Source organism: Cariama cristata, unplaced genomic scaffold (assembly GCF_000690535.1).
Source record: "Cariama cristata isolate BGI_N322 unplaced genomic scaffold, ASM69053v1 scaffold8608, whole genome shotgun sequence".
NCBI classification, from domain to species: Eukaryota; Metazoa; Chordata; class Aves; order Cariamiformes; family Cariamidae; genus Cariama; species Cariama cristata.
Window position 1 is genome coordinate 37398 of NW_009632827.1, and position 16240 is coordinate 53637.

The window sequence follows — 16240 nt, forward strand, 5'->3', positions numbered from 1 at the left end:
TGCTTGCCCGAAATTGCTCTTTAAGGTCAGCGCTGTAAGTGTTCCCTTGGGCAAATGGACTGCGGGATAAGTGCCGAGCTGAGAACGGCGGCTCACCCGTCACCAAAGCGGGACCGAGACACGGTGCTAGGGTGAGGAGCCGCGGCCCTGAGGTGTGGCTGCCGATAAGATCCCCGCCCGATACGATCCCAGACATGCACGCATATCGCCTTTAGGGGAAAAGCCTTGGGAACAGAAGGAGCATCGCTGCCTCACGCCTGCTGCCTGCCGAGCCCTGCGCTGGCTCTCTGGGAAAGCATCAACTCCGCTCTCAGAAATACAGATTTATTTGTGCGGCCACAGCGCTGGGATTGGTTGTGCCAAGATGCTTCACTTCACCTTGGTGTCAAAGTGCACGGGATGCAGATGTACCCTTTTCCTGACCGAGGGCTGGGGTCCCCCGTTGCCCTGAGTGCACACCCTCTGTGAAAATGAGTTTTATTTAGGGAGCTGATATCCATGTCAGAAATTGGTAAATGAAGACTAGGAGCCCATGGGGGAGGCAAGGGAGAGCCCCAGCCTATTTGGAGAAGACAACAGGCTGAGCACGCTCCAGGGGCACATAAAGCTCGAGGAAAGACTGGCCAGATTTGGCTTATCCAGCTTAGGAAATGGGCTGGCTAAGGGCAGAGGGGCCAGGGGCAGCAGAGAGGTGAGCTATCAACAATGCCAAGAAGCCACTTCAGACCAATTTGAACATGAGAAATCCTGGCAGGAGCCGTAAATCCTCCGGCGCACCCTCAGGTGCCAACAGGGCTCCGACGCGACATCCGACTTCACAGCAACACACGCAGGGTCAACCGGCTTGTCCTCAATCAAACACGGTGACAGGAGGACTGAACCCATAGCCACAGACCTTGGGATGCCTCTACTCCTCCCGCCTGCCCTCCAGGGAGGACACCCCACAAGTGGACCCACAGGGCACTGGAAAGCAGCTCAGGGCATAAATCAGAGCAAGAAGGAGCCAGGGAACTGATCTTGCAAAGGTTACAGCAAACAGCCTTGATAGGAAGCAGGAAGGATGATCGCTAACGCAAGTTGTTTTATATTCCTCTGGGTTGTTAGGATGGGGCCTTGATGGGCCATATGGTCTTGTCTTGACCCTTAAATCATCTTACGACCTTCTAACAGCAGCAATCGCTGCTGCTGGCTTCCATTCCTTGTTATTCTTGGCACTGGGAGGCCAGGATTGCGAGGCAGCTCAACCCCGTAATGAGATGCATCAGATGGAGACCATCTGGAAGGAGCATCCAACTTTAACCTTGAGGGCTACTTGGAAAAGGACCTTCAGGCAGCTAAAGCTGCCTTCCCACTGACAAACAGCCCTTTCTCAAATGCTCCCTACACCACGTCGGGGTCTTGGGAGCCGTCAACCTCCAAAGAGCTCAGTGTTAAGCCTCCCATGCTTGATGTCTACGGGACAGGTTGTCCATCTGCTCTCTGCCAAGCCACCATGTCCTTGCATGGTGGGAACGCAGTCGAGCGGGGCCAGAAAAGCAACCGCGGGCACTTGGGGGAAGCGGGGCAGCAGACAGACAGGCGGGTCGTGGCCAGAATAAATCAATTATCCAACATTTCTCATCTGGAAAGGCAGGAGGGAACTTGGAGGAAGATCCGGCTCCGATCAGGGAGCTGCAGGAGACAGCTCTGTCCATTGGCATTTTGGACCTTCCTTGCCTTTCCCCTCACCTCTTGCTCCCAATTTCCATTCACTTGTAACTAACCCTCTGCATTTCCCATCTTCCCATCTATTTAAGGGTGCTGTCCATATCTGACGGATATTGCCAACAAATCTTGCCCAACCACCCGGAAGGAGATAAACTTTGCCATTACTAGAAAATTCATTTTCCAAACAACTCTGAGGCTTCCATCTTTGTTTCCACCCCAATTAGGAAAGAAACACATCAAAATGGAAAAAATCTTCACACCACAAGTTTCTGAGATGAGAACCTGCCCTGGGTGGATCAAAACATTTCCCATCAACGTGGCCTTTCTTCTGGGGGCAAAAAAGCCAGAGGGATTTGCACCACCAGCCTTAGAACCCCAATTTCACGGAGCAAAGCCCCAAAGCACCTCTAAGCCTGCACTGAAAGCCTAGGAAAATCTGTTAGTTCAACTGTTTGCTTAAGTGCTTTGCTCAATTGTGCCTTTGTTCTTTCCATTTTTTAATTAAGACTGAAAGGCCGAGGCTATAAAAAGAGGCATTGGGAAGCTGCATGCACGAGAAGAGGGAAAGTTCATTTGAATGGAAATTGATAAGTCAAATCCTCAGAAAGGCTTTCAAAAGCCCACCTTAAACGATTTTCTTTGCTGTCTGGCGGGTTAAACACCTCATTGGAGCTGGGATATCTGTCTTGAAATGCCTCCGTAGATCCCCCCAAAGGCCGTTCCCGATAGCGTGGCTGCAAATGGCCCTTCTTTTTTTTTAGCAAAGAGCTTGTGCCAGGGCTGAACAGCAGCAGGACGCAAGAGGAGAGCGTGAGAGAGAGATGTACTCGCCACCGTCGCATCACCGACGTATCTCCGACGCCTTTGCTACCCCTCGAAAAGCCAGGGCATTGCCAACAAAAAAATCTCTAACCAGCCTAAGTACATCCCCGCAGCCTGACCCCAGACGCTGCTTGAAATTATTCGAGAAGGATCAGGCAAATCGTTTCATATAAAACGTTCCCCTGAGACACGCTGAGAAAAAAAAGTTTCACTAAAAAAAAACTAAAAAAGAGCAGCACTTGGGCATAGAGAGACCATGATGGAAATAGCAACCTGAGAGGGCTTCGGGAGGGCGAGTTTTTCTTCCCACTGAGGGTGACCGGAGGGTGCAGGCAGCTCTGCGGATGACAAACGCCACCGTCTCCAGGTAGAAGGATTTATTCCCAGCCACAGACTTCTGCTGTCCAGCCAGGCTGGCTAGCAGGAGTCATCCACAGACCCAATCTTAATTTAACATCTGTCAGTCCATCTTGCCAAAGCGGATGCCAACGGATACCGAGGCCCTGAGGCAGGACCGGGCTCTCCGTCCGCACAACATCTCTAGAAGAAACCCAGTAGGCTGCACAGTCACATCTTGATGCTCTTCAGGCCAAAACCAGGTCAAGAACGGTTGCAAAACTCCTCGCACCCGCTCTCTGGCCCCAAGAAGGTTCCCGGGGCAGCGCAAAGGGGCTGGGACTTCGCAACCTTTGCCACTTGTGTTTCCCTTCCTGCTGTCAGCATCCTTGTCCCCACGAGCCCCATGCGGGATGAAGGTGCCTTCGACAAATACGGGATGCGGCGCTGAAAACACCGAGCCACCCAGGGAGTGTGCGAGCCACCCTGCTGTGTTATTAATACATGAACTTTGCCACCGCCCTCCCACGCTGCCTACTGATTTTTATACCATATTGCATAATTAATCTGTCAACATTCTGTGACGAGGTATAAATATTAATAATACGATCACACAGTTGGCTGTTCCTTTTAAAATTCAAACTCCGCAAAGATAAATCGCGCACTTAATCTTAGCAAGCTTTGAAGAGTGTATTAAAAAGGGAGGAAAAAATAATAAAAAAAAAAAAAAGAGAGAGGATACATTTGATTTTGCAACAAGATTGCCTGCTTTTACCTGGATTTGCCCTCCCTTTATCTCTGCCTCTCCCCTCACCGCTCTCCCCCGCAGATGCGAGTGCGATAGTAGCATTTGCTCTCATGTTTGGCTGCACTGACATTGTGGGAGTGATAGCGAGGAGAGGCGGGGAGTGAAATGCAACCGGCACGCAACGTCTCCCTCCCCAAGCAAAGTCAGGTCCAAAGCACAGGGCTGTGCAGTGGGATACCAGCTGTGACCAGGGCAGGGGGTCCTTTGCTGGGTTAGGTCCCCCCAATAGCCCTGCACGGATTCAGGTGGGGAAAAAAGCCAGAGAGCTTTAAAAATCCCCTCAAGCAATGTTCAAAGGGTAAAGAATGGGGGGAAGAGTGCATCCCTACAGCTTTCTGCAGCTGCTTTCAGTGCCACCCCAAAAACCAGAGCTGGACGTTAAGGCTACGGTAACCCAGCTGAGCCTACAGGAATGAGAAGCTCAAAGCACCTCCAACTTCGCAAATGCCTTCAAAAACACAACTCGAAAGGCCCCGATGCAGATCGGCACTTTGGAAAGCGTCAGTCTTGAAACACACAAGATGTCCAATGGAGCACGCACAGTTCCCGAGCGCTTTGCCACGCGTGCATCCTCCCAGGTCTTTCCTTAGATCGAAGGATGCTAAGTCTCCTGCCTGAAGAAAGCCTGCGATACAGTTTGCAACCAAGATCTCCGAGATGGCACTCAGAGTGAGCATCTACCAGTACCTCCGCATCTCTCCAGCCCCAGCTCTCACCAGTAAGCTCTATATGCAGAAAGCTCGACTAAGCCTTTACAGGAGCCACTTTCCTGTTCTTTCTGGGCTGCAAGACCTCAGTAACGCTCGCTACCCCAAGACTTCTGCTCCCTGCTGCTTTCCACATATTACTCATCTCCAGTTGAGATGTTGCCTCTTCCTGAGCTTTTTCTGCTCCCCGAGACAAAAAAAGTACTCTCTGCCCATAATGTACGCAACACCTCGTGAGCCACAGGGGCTCCTTTCTTCTCCGTGCCCGTTTTTTCTCAGCTCTGGTGCTCTATCTAACCCTGCTTTTGTTTCTAGAAGAGGAGGACAGACAGGAAAAATCATAGTACCCACCCGCCTCTGCAATACAAATAAGGCAAAGCGATGGCAAACTCTTCCCTCAACACTCCAGTCACTTTGTTTTACAGAATACTGAAATGAAAGGGATACTTTAGATTAAAAGATTTGTTTAATGGTCTGATTAATTCATTCCAAACAGACAGAGACTGTTCTGAGGATCTCTGTTAGCTCTTAACCTTTCCAGCTTGGGGTTTTTTTGTGTATAAGCGAAGATGTGTTTTAATTTAATATTCAGCACCTGCTGCGCTCTCTCTGGGTTGGATCACACAGCTTTTCTTCTTCACACGGAGAGGGGACCAAAAGCTTCTTAAAATAAACAGAGGGAAGCTGATAAACAAGGGGGACCAAAGCAGGAGGGCTCACCTGACAGCCCGCACTCGCCATGGGCAATTACCCCATTCACTCTGGTTCAGTTCACAAAATTAATTAGCACTGAACGCTGCTGGTCCATATTATTTATGAGCTAATGAGCAGGAGGAGTTGCAACTCCAAAGGTAAGCGCGCCAGGTGGCCAGAGGCAAGTTTCCAGCCCCCGGAGAGGGAGAGGACCCCAACCCGTGATTCCAACGAGATGCCCAGCAGAGTCAGAAACAGGGTTGGGACTCTGTGCGTGGAGGTTTCAGGGAGGAGAGCTCACCTGCAGGGATGGCACTGGCACAAGAAGAAGCTGTGGTATCGCTCCTTGGTTTTTGGAGAACCAGATCAGAGAGCAAGAGGTCTGGCCAGTGCCCTGTGCCCGGTCTTCACGGGCTCTATATAGCAGCTATGCCTGTACCCCACAGGACACATGGTCCTCGGGCCACCGCGGTGCCTGTGCACCCTTGGGTGCGTGCAGGGCAGCATGGCCAGGGTGCTATCGTTCATGAAGGCAATAGGATCCTGCTGCCCTCAGCTGCGCTAGTGCCCCTGGTGCCCTTCTGCTCCTCCAAGGAAACCTGAGGAACGACCAACATCAGGCGTGGACACGCATCGTGACAAGACGGATGGTTTCCACGATCGGCACACGGGCTAGATGTGATGGAGGTTCAGCTACTGGTTGGCAAAGGCCATCTCTCTAATGGCTGTCACTGTCATGATGAAATTCAGGGAGGTCCATCTCGTCATACCTGTCTCCTGCAGGCTTTGAGCTGTTTCCCTTTCTTCTCTCAAGCTATGAAGACAGATTCCTCCTCCGATGGAAACATAAGGCTACTTTGTCAGGAGGAGAAGGGACAGTGACAAACAGGCGCATTAGCACAGCAGGCAAGCACAAAGTGCTCGCTCCAAGCCCTGGATCAGACAAATGCGATGTCTTGCCCTCGCTGCTGCTGCTGCTCCCATCCCTGGCTGGCCAACCACCCCATAGCTCCACGCTGGGGTGCAACGCAGCGTGGCATCCCCCCTGGGGAAAAGCAAGCTCAGCAGAGCAACGGGGAGATGATCCCCAGGCATTGCTTAAGCAGCAGGCTGGTAGAAGACAAAGAGGCATTTAATTTCCACCTGATGTGTTATCACTTACGCGAAATCACAGCTTCTGCTCTTGCTCTCACTCGTCCCCCCTCCTCTAGGACTGCAGAGAAATATCACTGCTCGCTTCAAGTGAGGCAGAAAGTTCAGCCATGGCATCTGCTAAGAGTACTCCAAGTCTAGTGCTCATCTCTTACACGAGCATCTAACCGCAAGCTGCTCCGTGCCTCGCTACCTCCCCAGCCAGAGAGGCGGCTCTCTGCTCCAGTACGATGAGATCGTAACGGGTTCATGCCCACGGGACAGCAAGTGAAGGGTAATTAGAGGCTCTGTAAATGCAAAGGGGGCTGATTTTGGGTTGCATGGACAACCTTCGAGCGGCAGGTCCAGAGCGCTCAGCTTGGCAATGCCGCCCTTCTTTCAGCCCAGGCAGTTGCTCAGAGCTCCCTTGCACGCGGTGTTATTTCCATGTCCAGCCTACTATGCGTGCTGCAATTAATTTCATATAATTGGTCTATCTGTGCCCGTTTTACTGACAGTACACCAGTCCAGCCGCTACGTTATCCTCCTCGTACCAACTCTGACATCCACAAATGAAACAAAAGCCAAAGAATCAGCTGCCCAGCCAGAAAATCATTGTACTTTATTCATCTGTTTATTATTTTTCACCCCATATGCTCACAAATTATTATTTTTTTTTTTTTCATTTTACTGGTTAACAAGCGGGGGGGAGGGGGAAATCATATTCTAGAGTTTTTGTTTCTACACGCTTTTCCCCCTTTTTTTAGCACGGAACAGATGTTTCACACGTCACTGTCTCTCTTGACAAAGGCAGTCTTTTTCTGTCGGGGAAAAGACACTCCAAAAGAAATTTTCCTCCGAGCTCTAGTCCCAGATTTCTTCAACTTTCCCGTGGCTCCTCCTGTGCCTCCAGTTAGAGCACAAGAGAGAGCGTGTCCTCCGGGCTATCCCAGCACTTCGGTTTGTCTCGAGCGGTCACCCAGCTTTGCTCATTGCCTTCAGGGTGGTTTCTAAAAAAATGGCACAATAATGGAAATTGCCATTAACGGGAGTAAATAACTTTCATTAACTTCAACTGGAACTGTCCGGTAAGGTAAAAGAAGTCCACAATTAAAGACATAATGTAATGCTAGACCTACAGGAAGATATAACTCCACTAAAACCCTATGGACAACATCAGCTTTAGACTCCGCTGAAGGCGCAAAACTCCAAGCACCAGCTAGTGATTGCAATTACTAGCTGGCCATATGGCCTTGACACAGGGCAAGGAGAAAGGAGGTCCCTTCAGCCATCACTTCAAAGAGGCATCGCCATCAAAATGGTACAAGCCCAGGACTCGGTGCCAGGACGCCTGGCTATTTTTTGGCTTGCCGTATCTACTGTGCTTGTTTTCTCCTCGTGTCTCAATTGACTCGTATGAAAAATGGGGATGATAATAGCCAGCTAACAGTGGCAATCTTTGAAATATTAGCTCTGCTAAAACAGGTGAGCTGTCTCAGCTTACAGAAGCGACCCTGCTAGCATTGCCAGAGATCATTTCTTTTTTTTTTTCTGGCCTTAACAATAAATCACCAGCTCATCTCTACCCTGTGATAGTCGGGGTAGTGGTCGACTAGCCGTGCTTTGGCAATTCCCCAAAAGCATGAATTACTGAACATTGCAGCCCTGAGGGAGGAGAGGACTGGGGCTTGCTCTGCCCCTTCTTCCAGGTTCCCTATATTAGGAGGGCCATAGGCTTGAAGAGAAAAGCAAATAAATCTCTTTCTATACATAAAGACCAAAGGAGGACACTTCGCATGTACGAGGGGGCTTGAAAACTCCAGAGGGTGTTCTTGCTCAAGTCAGTGGCACAAACTCATTCCACAAGTATGAAAGTATTGCTAGGACTATGTGTTTGGCCAAGACTCCCAGGCACAAACCCCCAGGAGCGCTTTCAGGCCATTGCCTCGAAAGGAGCAATCCCTGGCTCCCCATTCCCTGGCACATCCCCGCCTCCCTCCATGCCCAAAACCCAACACTTCAGAGCCACGTCTCCTCCGAAGCCACCGCGATCGGTGCTGGCACCGATCCCTTCCGCAGGACGAGATAATGTGCATTATTTGCTAAAATAAGTTTGACATTAATTAGCAGGAATCTCACTGGCAAAGATTCACACTGTGCAGCAGATGTGATGCAGGCTCACAGCTCCTTCCCTCCCCGCCGGGTGGATGGAGGGAAGAGCTGGAGTCGTGGAGCTTGTGTAATGCATCCAGGAAGACTGCGTCAAGAGGGACTGTCACCATCGGTGCCAAGCCAAGACATCCTCCCAGCAGCAGGCTGGATGCATTTTAAAAGAGGCAGGCTGGGAAAGAGACAGATGTCACCTGTGATAGACAAGGCAAAGGCGGGGGACGACTGGCACCAGGGCTGTCCGCTCCCCCCGGGGAATGCCAGTATGGGACACGATCATTTGACTTCCTCCAGAAAGTGGGTAGTGAGCAATCGAAGCACTCATCTGAAAGCGCTTGTTCCCTCCAGAACATCAGCTTCAGATTCAAGCCAGGCAGCTCTATTCCTCATCCTCTGTGCTCGATAAACCCTGGTCCATAAAATTTATTGCATGCTTCTAGATGACAACCGCAGGAAAAAAAAAAACACCACAATGCTGGAGTCACATCTCGTGTAGACAGCCTTTACAGATGGCGTTGCCACGGCCGATTTACATGAGACAAGAGGCAGGCCGAACTTGAGCACCGTGAAAAATCCCATACCTGGGCGTGATGAAACCCCTTTCTCTCCCTGGCCCCATCTTGCTTGCACATTTGTTTGTGACAAGGGCCCTGCTCGACAGGTCAGCTACAGTGTCCTGGTGAAAACTACAGCGTGTTCAGGGACTTCGGAGAACCGGAGCTCACTCTCAGCTGTCTGCATCAGGCTGTGCATCACTACGCAACCCACATCCACCCATCCGTATGCGTGAATCATACATAACGGACATGATGCAAGGCAGATCGAGGACGGTGATGGCAGGAAACCTCTCTCTGAGCCCAGGAATGCTGCGGCAGGACTCGCTGCTATCTTTCCTATATCAACCATGAAAAGGAGTTCGGTCCTCTTGTGTTACACACTTCGCAAAGCCAAAAAAGCGGATGGTCAGCCCCAGGGAAAGTGCATGCCCTCTCCACGGCCAAGGAAAGGCAGGTAAGGAAAGCTGCTGCTGATGGTATGAGATGGCATAAAACCGAGCATCCACCGACCCCAAGAAAAGGCCAAGGACTCAAGATGACTGGGATATCTGCAGCGCAGGATGAGGCACGGACAGGTCTAGAGCGTCTCGAGGAGCAGGGAGCAAAATCGTAAGGGTTGTGGAAGGTCAGCACTGAAGGATGCAGGACTGATGTACTGGGAGACGTCGTCCCTTCCCTCTCATCTGCACCAAACTCACCGCAGCCACAGAAGCAAGGGTCATGCGAGTAGGGTGACGTCTCTGCCATGCTCTGTCTTCTCTTGAAAGCTTATTAACTAACAACAGGGGAGAAACGCTGCAACATCAAAGTTCCAAGCAGATAAGGACCCCAATCATGCAGTGTCCGTACATGAGCCAAGCTGACCACACAGCAGTACCCAATACGTTGGGTGGGAGTCGGGGTGGTGGTGGTGGTGGTCTACCGAACCCATCCTCACCCTTTCCTCCCCCATAGCAGAGGGGCTCAGGGGTTGGGCAAGCGGGTAGGCAGAAGGAGGAGGGGAAAAAAAAAAAAAGGAAAAAACCCAGAACAAGCCATGCCATAGCAAACGGTGTGGAAATATTTCTGAAGGAGCCACGTTTGTCACGTTAAAGTGAGTGAAAGACAGGAACGGGCACTTCCCTGCCTGTCAAGTGCGTTTGTCTCTGGTCCCAGGCATTTTCATTATTCATTATTTGCCCGGCGTGGACAGCAACAGGAGCGCAAGGCTCTGTCTAATCCCTACCTGATAATGTATTTCTGATAAGCATGACGGATCCGACGCTACCAACCGGATTCACATTTCCAGCGTATAAAGTGCCATTTACAGGAGGCAGGTGCCCCATGTTTAGATGGCAGAGATAAGGGGAGGTGCGGGCTGATGGGTCCCAAGGGCACGAGGGAAGAGCGGCAACGAGGGTCTGGGGACAGAGGCGACATCCACACCGCTGCCTTGCCATCCAGTGTCAAGGATACACCTATGTAATTAATATTACATGTGGCCCAACTGAGGACAAATCAGCAGCAAAGACATGGGAAGAGTCTTGGGTTGACTCTTATTGGATCCAGCCTGGGTATCCCCCTCTACAGTAGAGAGTTTGAAACAGCAGAGGCCAAAAAAAACACCCGTGAGACACAAATCAGAGCTCCAGAAGTGCATCGCACACGAAGAGCACGCTAATTCGGCAGCTGCCTAGGGTCCATGTCCACTAGCAATTACCGTGCCTCGGATCAACCTCATTGACTCCAATACTACCGCAGTACAAAGCTACAGCAATGGGCCATTAATATTTATCAGGTTTCATACGAGGAAAAATGGTTTGTATGATATGTTCTGTGTAATTTATGTCATGTATTTTAACAGTGGGTCATGGCAGAAGCCAGATAACAATAACCTTGCCAACTAGCAGGATTTATAGCCTGGTTAAGATACATATAAAGGTACCCATATTATTGCAACCGTAAGTATTTCAAGTGTGAAAACTCTAAAGAAGAGGTATAAGGTGCCAGAGGGCTAAAACTATGGCTATTTGAGTAGGAGGGGGTGTTTGTGGAATTTAGGTCAAGTATAAATATGGAAAAAGTTCTTGATGCCAAGATCTACAGTGCTGTGCAACCATCTCCTGGGAGGAAGGAGGAGATGCTCCATTGTTTTCGACATTTCAAACTAGACTGGATGGAGGACTAAATATTACATATAGTAGAGAGGAACTTACATGCTAGCAAGGGGATAGACTAAAATACAACCTGGCTATGAAAAGTGGCAACAGGAAGATGACGCAGCCTTTCCATCCTATTCCACAAAGCAGCTCCCCGTATGTACTTGGAGCCAGACCTGCTGGTTTTGGGTGACATAGACAAGTTGGTAACGTTTTCTGCTCCTGTCAGCCCTGCAGAGTCAACACAGCCAGGAAGGAGGGAGCCGAAGCCTCCCGACTGCCGCATGATGAACGGCATTATTGCCACCCACAGTACCAGCTCTGTGATCCTGCGAGAGACACGGAGGCTGTGTAGGTATGGACAAGGACAGTATTTCAGCTGGAAGAACCCAGCTTGACTTTTAGACCCCAGCCGGGGCTGTAGAAAATACTTTTTTTCCTCATCGAGAACCAAAACGCAAACCTGCTAAGGCTCCAGGAAGATGACGCATGAGTATTGGACTCGGTCTCCCTGGCAGATGGTGAACGTGCCTCAAGAGCCCAAGATTCAGCCGCTAACAACGTCGGTCGTTACAAGAAGACACGTCAGCAGATCGGGTCTCAGCCTGAACCCAAGAGATGCACACGGATTTACCCACGCTCTAGCCTTTCTGTACCTGTTGCCTAATGACCTTTTCGGATCCGGAATCTCCGTGCAAATGCCAAGGACCAGCTCCTCCAGGAAAAGGGGAGATGAAGACTAGCCGGTCCCAGAAGACAAGAGCATCCCCGCAGTCTCGCGGAGCTCACGGCAGCTGGAGGGCAGCAGGCGAAGCACAACATAACTCCCTCCGCGCAGCGATCATAACTTTGCAACAGCAGCTCTTTAACAGCTTCCCTCACTAACAAGCTGCTCTTGTTCTCATGTTTTGGAATAGCTTAATCCTGTATATGATAACATCCCCAACAAGCGAGTGCATTAAACTGTGACAGCTTTTCACTGACCTAAGCAATTGCATTGCGAAAATGCCATTAGTGTCTCTCTCCTTCTTCATCTAATCCCCCATCCCCTGCCTCTGCCTTTTCCCCGGCCAGTAAGAGCTATGCTCAATACCACTATTAAATTACCCTTAGAAATACACTCCTCAAAGAAAATCAATGCACATGTGTTTTAACACTTGTCACAAATAGATCAAGTGGGCAATCAAACATATATTATTTCACCCGAGGTTTAAATAAGTGAAAGGGCCACATGTTGATGGCATGCTCCCACAGCTAACGCACCTCCCAGGCTGCTGCCGTGCCCAACGCTGCTCTCTGCTCCATCTAAATTTGCTCTAACAGCGATGCCGCCTGCACAGCGCTGCTACGAAAAAGGCACAAGAGGGAAGGGGTCAAGTCCCAACAAGTCCCAATGCTCATGGCACCCAGTTTTGCAGCGATGCTGTGAAGTTTGGGAGCGTGCAACAGCCTGGCATCGGCACAGGCGGCACTCTCCCGTTGCAGCATCAGGCTGCATGGAGGCTGCTGCATGGGCTCACTTCGTTTGTTTTTCAAACCCTTCTCCCTGTTCCCTTCCTGACACTATTACTTACTGCTCCGGGTGCCAGTGTGACGATTCTCTCCGGGAGGACGTCTCGGGGTCTCTATATAAAGGGCCATCGCTGATGGTTTGTATGGGGAACATGCACACAGGTCTAAAGTACCTGATAAATAGATCGTGAGCCTTGAAATCTATTCCCACTGTGAAGATGTTTGCTGCGACTATTTTTACTTCAGCATCATTTTCTCTCTTTTTTTTTTTAACCCACCCTTCCTCTTTTTTCTTTAGTCAAATCGGGACAGAGTGGGATTTCTTGCCGACTAATTAAAGCCCCACATGTTAATGAACTCCCAACACTTTACTGCCTCAGAGTGTCTGCAGCCCCACAGGAAATTAATAAGAGCTTTAATCACGAAGAGACTTGAAAGGTCAGTGCTTGCTATGGGTCTCCAAACACAGAAGGCAACAGAACCACATCATATTTTAAAAACGCCCCTCTGAGAAGCCATGGGGCTGAGGCCAGAGACAAAATAACAGGCAGAAAATGAGAGGTGCAGCTGCCATCACGGGGTGAGGGAAAAGCGGGACAGGAGAGGCTGTAATCACATGCTCTGCCTTTGTCTTCTATTTAATCTGCCCTACCTTTGTTATTTCTTTTTTTCCCCAGTACAAGGCCAGATTACACATGATCGATCTGCTCAAGAGTAACCCTTTACCAACCTACCTGACGGCTCATCTCATGACCTTCCTCTCCATCTGCTTGCTAAACGAGCTCTCCCCAGTTTTCCCTCCCCAGCTATTTGCGTGCATCTTCCTAAAGCTCCTTTCAAGATATTAGGAGGTACATAGACAAATTGATACTGTAGGTAGATGCTCCAGATGGACCAATTACTGAATTAATCCGTAATACTTACCTGGCTACACTAGCTAGTTATTTACAGCAGTCACCAAAGCGCACATATCATCTATTCATTCCTCAGTGCAGTATCAAAGCGCAGTATTGCAAGCACCAGCTCTGCAAGATCTTTTTAGCCCAGCCCTGGTGAAACTCCAGTGCTTGAAGAACTTCAGTTCGAGGAACATCTCCAAGTAGAGGTGCAAACTCAGAAGGATAACTTGAGCGAGTGCTTCTGGGGCCGGACAACATAGCCCCAACAGCAAATGGACTAGGGTGATGAGTCCACATGCCCATTCCTGGCACAAACCTCAGCCCTCATGGCATGGGTTTTACTGTCCACTCCAATGGGAGTACCTCTAGGTCCAACAGGAGAAACCATCACTAGGTCACAGCAATGAATCCAGACCTGGTCTGGACACTGCAAGTCATCCACAGTACAGAAGGCAGCAGACTGATATTCACTGCACAAGTGAGGAGAGCCTCAACACTCCCAACCTGGCCAGCCAAACCAACCTAAAGACCTTTGGCTGTTTGATTGAGGGCCCTCAAAGCAAAGCACACATGAGAAAAAGATGATTGTGCCTGAGCTTCGCATCCACACGCAGCTTCTCCTCGCCTTTCCAAACCCCTCCCCGAGAGGCTCCGGCAGCTCTTCCCTCTCCTCCCGCTCTCCCCAATTTCTCTGACCTCTGAACCGCCAATGATGTGATTTCCTACCTGATTGATTGTAAAAGCTTCAGCTACTCTAATCACAGATCAATGGCCCGCTCCGTGGAGAGAAAATCATCCTCGGTGGTGTTTATCATCCCTGCAAATTTCTGCCATCCTCCTCTCACTCCTTTACCTCTTTAACCCCTTGCTGCCTTCAGCCTCCGGTTGCTCTCGCATTGGGCGCTCCTCGGGACAAGCTGAGGAGGGAAGTAATTCCCTCAGGACATACAAGCAGCTGCTCCCAGCACCCTCACCGGCACGTTTTCTCCATAAACCTCTGGTTTTGCCTTTTGCCCTTCATATCCCCCGACCTCCACAAGCCGGTTGCAATCCCAGTACCAAGAAGGAACGAGGCCAGAATTGAGTCCAAGCAGGAATCAAACTTCCCTGAAAGTTGGAAGGAGGTACCAGGGGAGCAGGAAATCTGGCCACCCAAAGTGGGCGTCTAGACCTAAGAGTTGCATGTGGCTCAGCCACGGGCCAAAGCGAGCTCCTGCAAGGCTCATACCCAAAGGCGAGGGATCAGACCTAACACATTGCTGCTCCAGCCCATCTCCAGAGCGTGTTCAAAGAGCTTTACGCTCCAAAGGCCTTCCCATCCTCAGGTTTACGAGCTAAATTCTGAGAGGGAAGGAGCCCCCAGCACTACTACTGAAGCTCAAACAAAGACTTGGCAATACACAGCCCAGGAGAAAACCCAGCGTTGCAACAGCATCAGATACGCACTTCAGACGTCCTCCCGCTTGCAGGCACACAGCAAGCGCTTCCTCCCTCGAGTTCAAAGATTTTTTTCCCTTTGGGCAGGTTATAATTGAGCACCGTGACGTTACCCGCACCGGCCGCTCTCAGAGACACGGCGCCGGACGAGACCCATCATCGCTCCTGTTTCTCTCCGGCAATTCCTCGGCCTCATTTTGACTTGCGGTTCCTCATCCCCTCTTGGGATTTGGCCCCATCTACAGAGATAATTGGAAACACACCCTCCGCGTCCTCCTCCTGTCAGGAGCCAGCTGTCTGATCTTTAAAGGCAATCTCTCTGCTTTCCTCCCCCCTGCTCCCCACGAAAGCCTCTGCTGACATCCTAGAGATGAGCGCCATGGGGAGCAGGAGGAGACAGCCCCGCTCCCTTCCCAAATAACTCGTCCTCCACAGGCCAGCCTCAGCTTCCCCTTTAATTTCCAGCCAGATTTCATCTGACAGCACTTTAGAAAGCGGTATGAGAAATCACCATCGGAGCAATAATACGATTGCAGTCCCTCAACAGCCATAGCTGAGCATGCAGTAACTGCACCCGTCACTCACCTCTGGCTTTGGCCTCGCCGCAACACATCCTCCTCCAAGTGACCCCCATCCCCACACTGCCTGTTGCCCTCCAATCCCCTCTCTTGCTGTCTTTTTATTATATGCTGGCTGCACTAGGAGAGGGAAGGAGCACCCAAACCTATGGGAGATGCAGGCAGCAAACTTCCCCGACGAGAGCCGGTCCCCCTGCAGTGAGCATCCCTCCCTCCTCGCGACAGGGGATGTCTTGCCTTTGCCGCCACCAGCACCAACATCGGCCTCCTGAAGAACTGGGATATATACATACATACACACACACATATATATATAAAAAGAACAACGATCCACTTAATGAGCACTGATACCCTCCTTGTAAAGACTGGGAAATTATCTGTGAGTCTAGGAATATCTTCATTAAAAATGCATTTAGCTGTGGAGCGCTCCGAAAGAGAGACCTGTAATACATGAAAGATTAGCCCCAGATTGCTGATTGGGCTCTTTCACATCGTTATGGTAATTAGGCTCGCACAGGCTGTTGTGCTGACTCCGACACTTTGCCGGGCTTGCCTTTGTCTGGGATTTAAGGTGGATTTTCCCCTCATTCCCTCTCCCCACCAATTCCTTCCTCTCCGCTTTTCTCGGCCCCCGGCTGAGGAGCAGGCACTACCTCGGCTCATCAATATGCAAAGTGCCGCGATCTGATTCACCCATGCTCCCCGGCTGCCTCTGCCAACCCCAGCCCTGCCTCGCACGGAGGAGA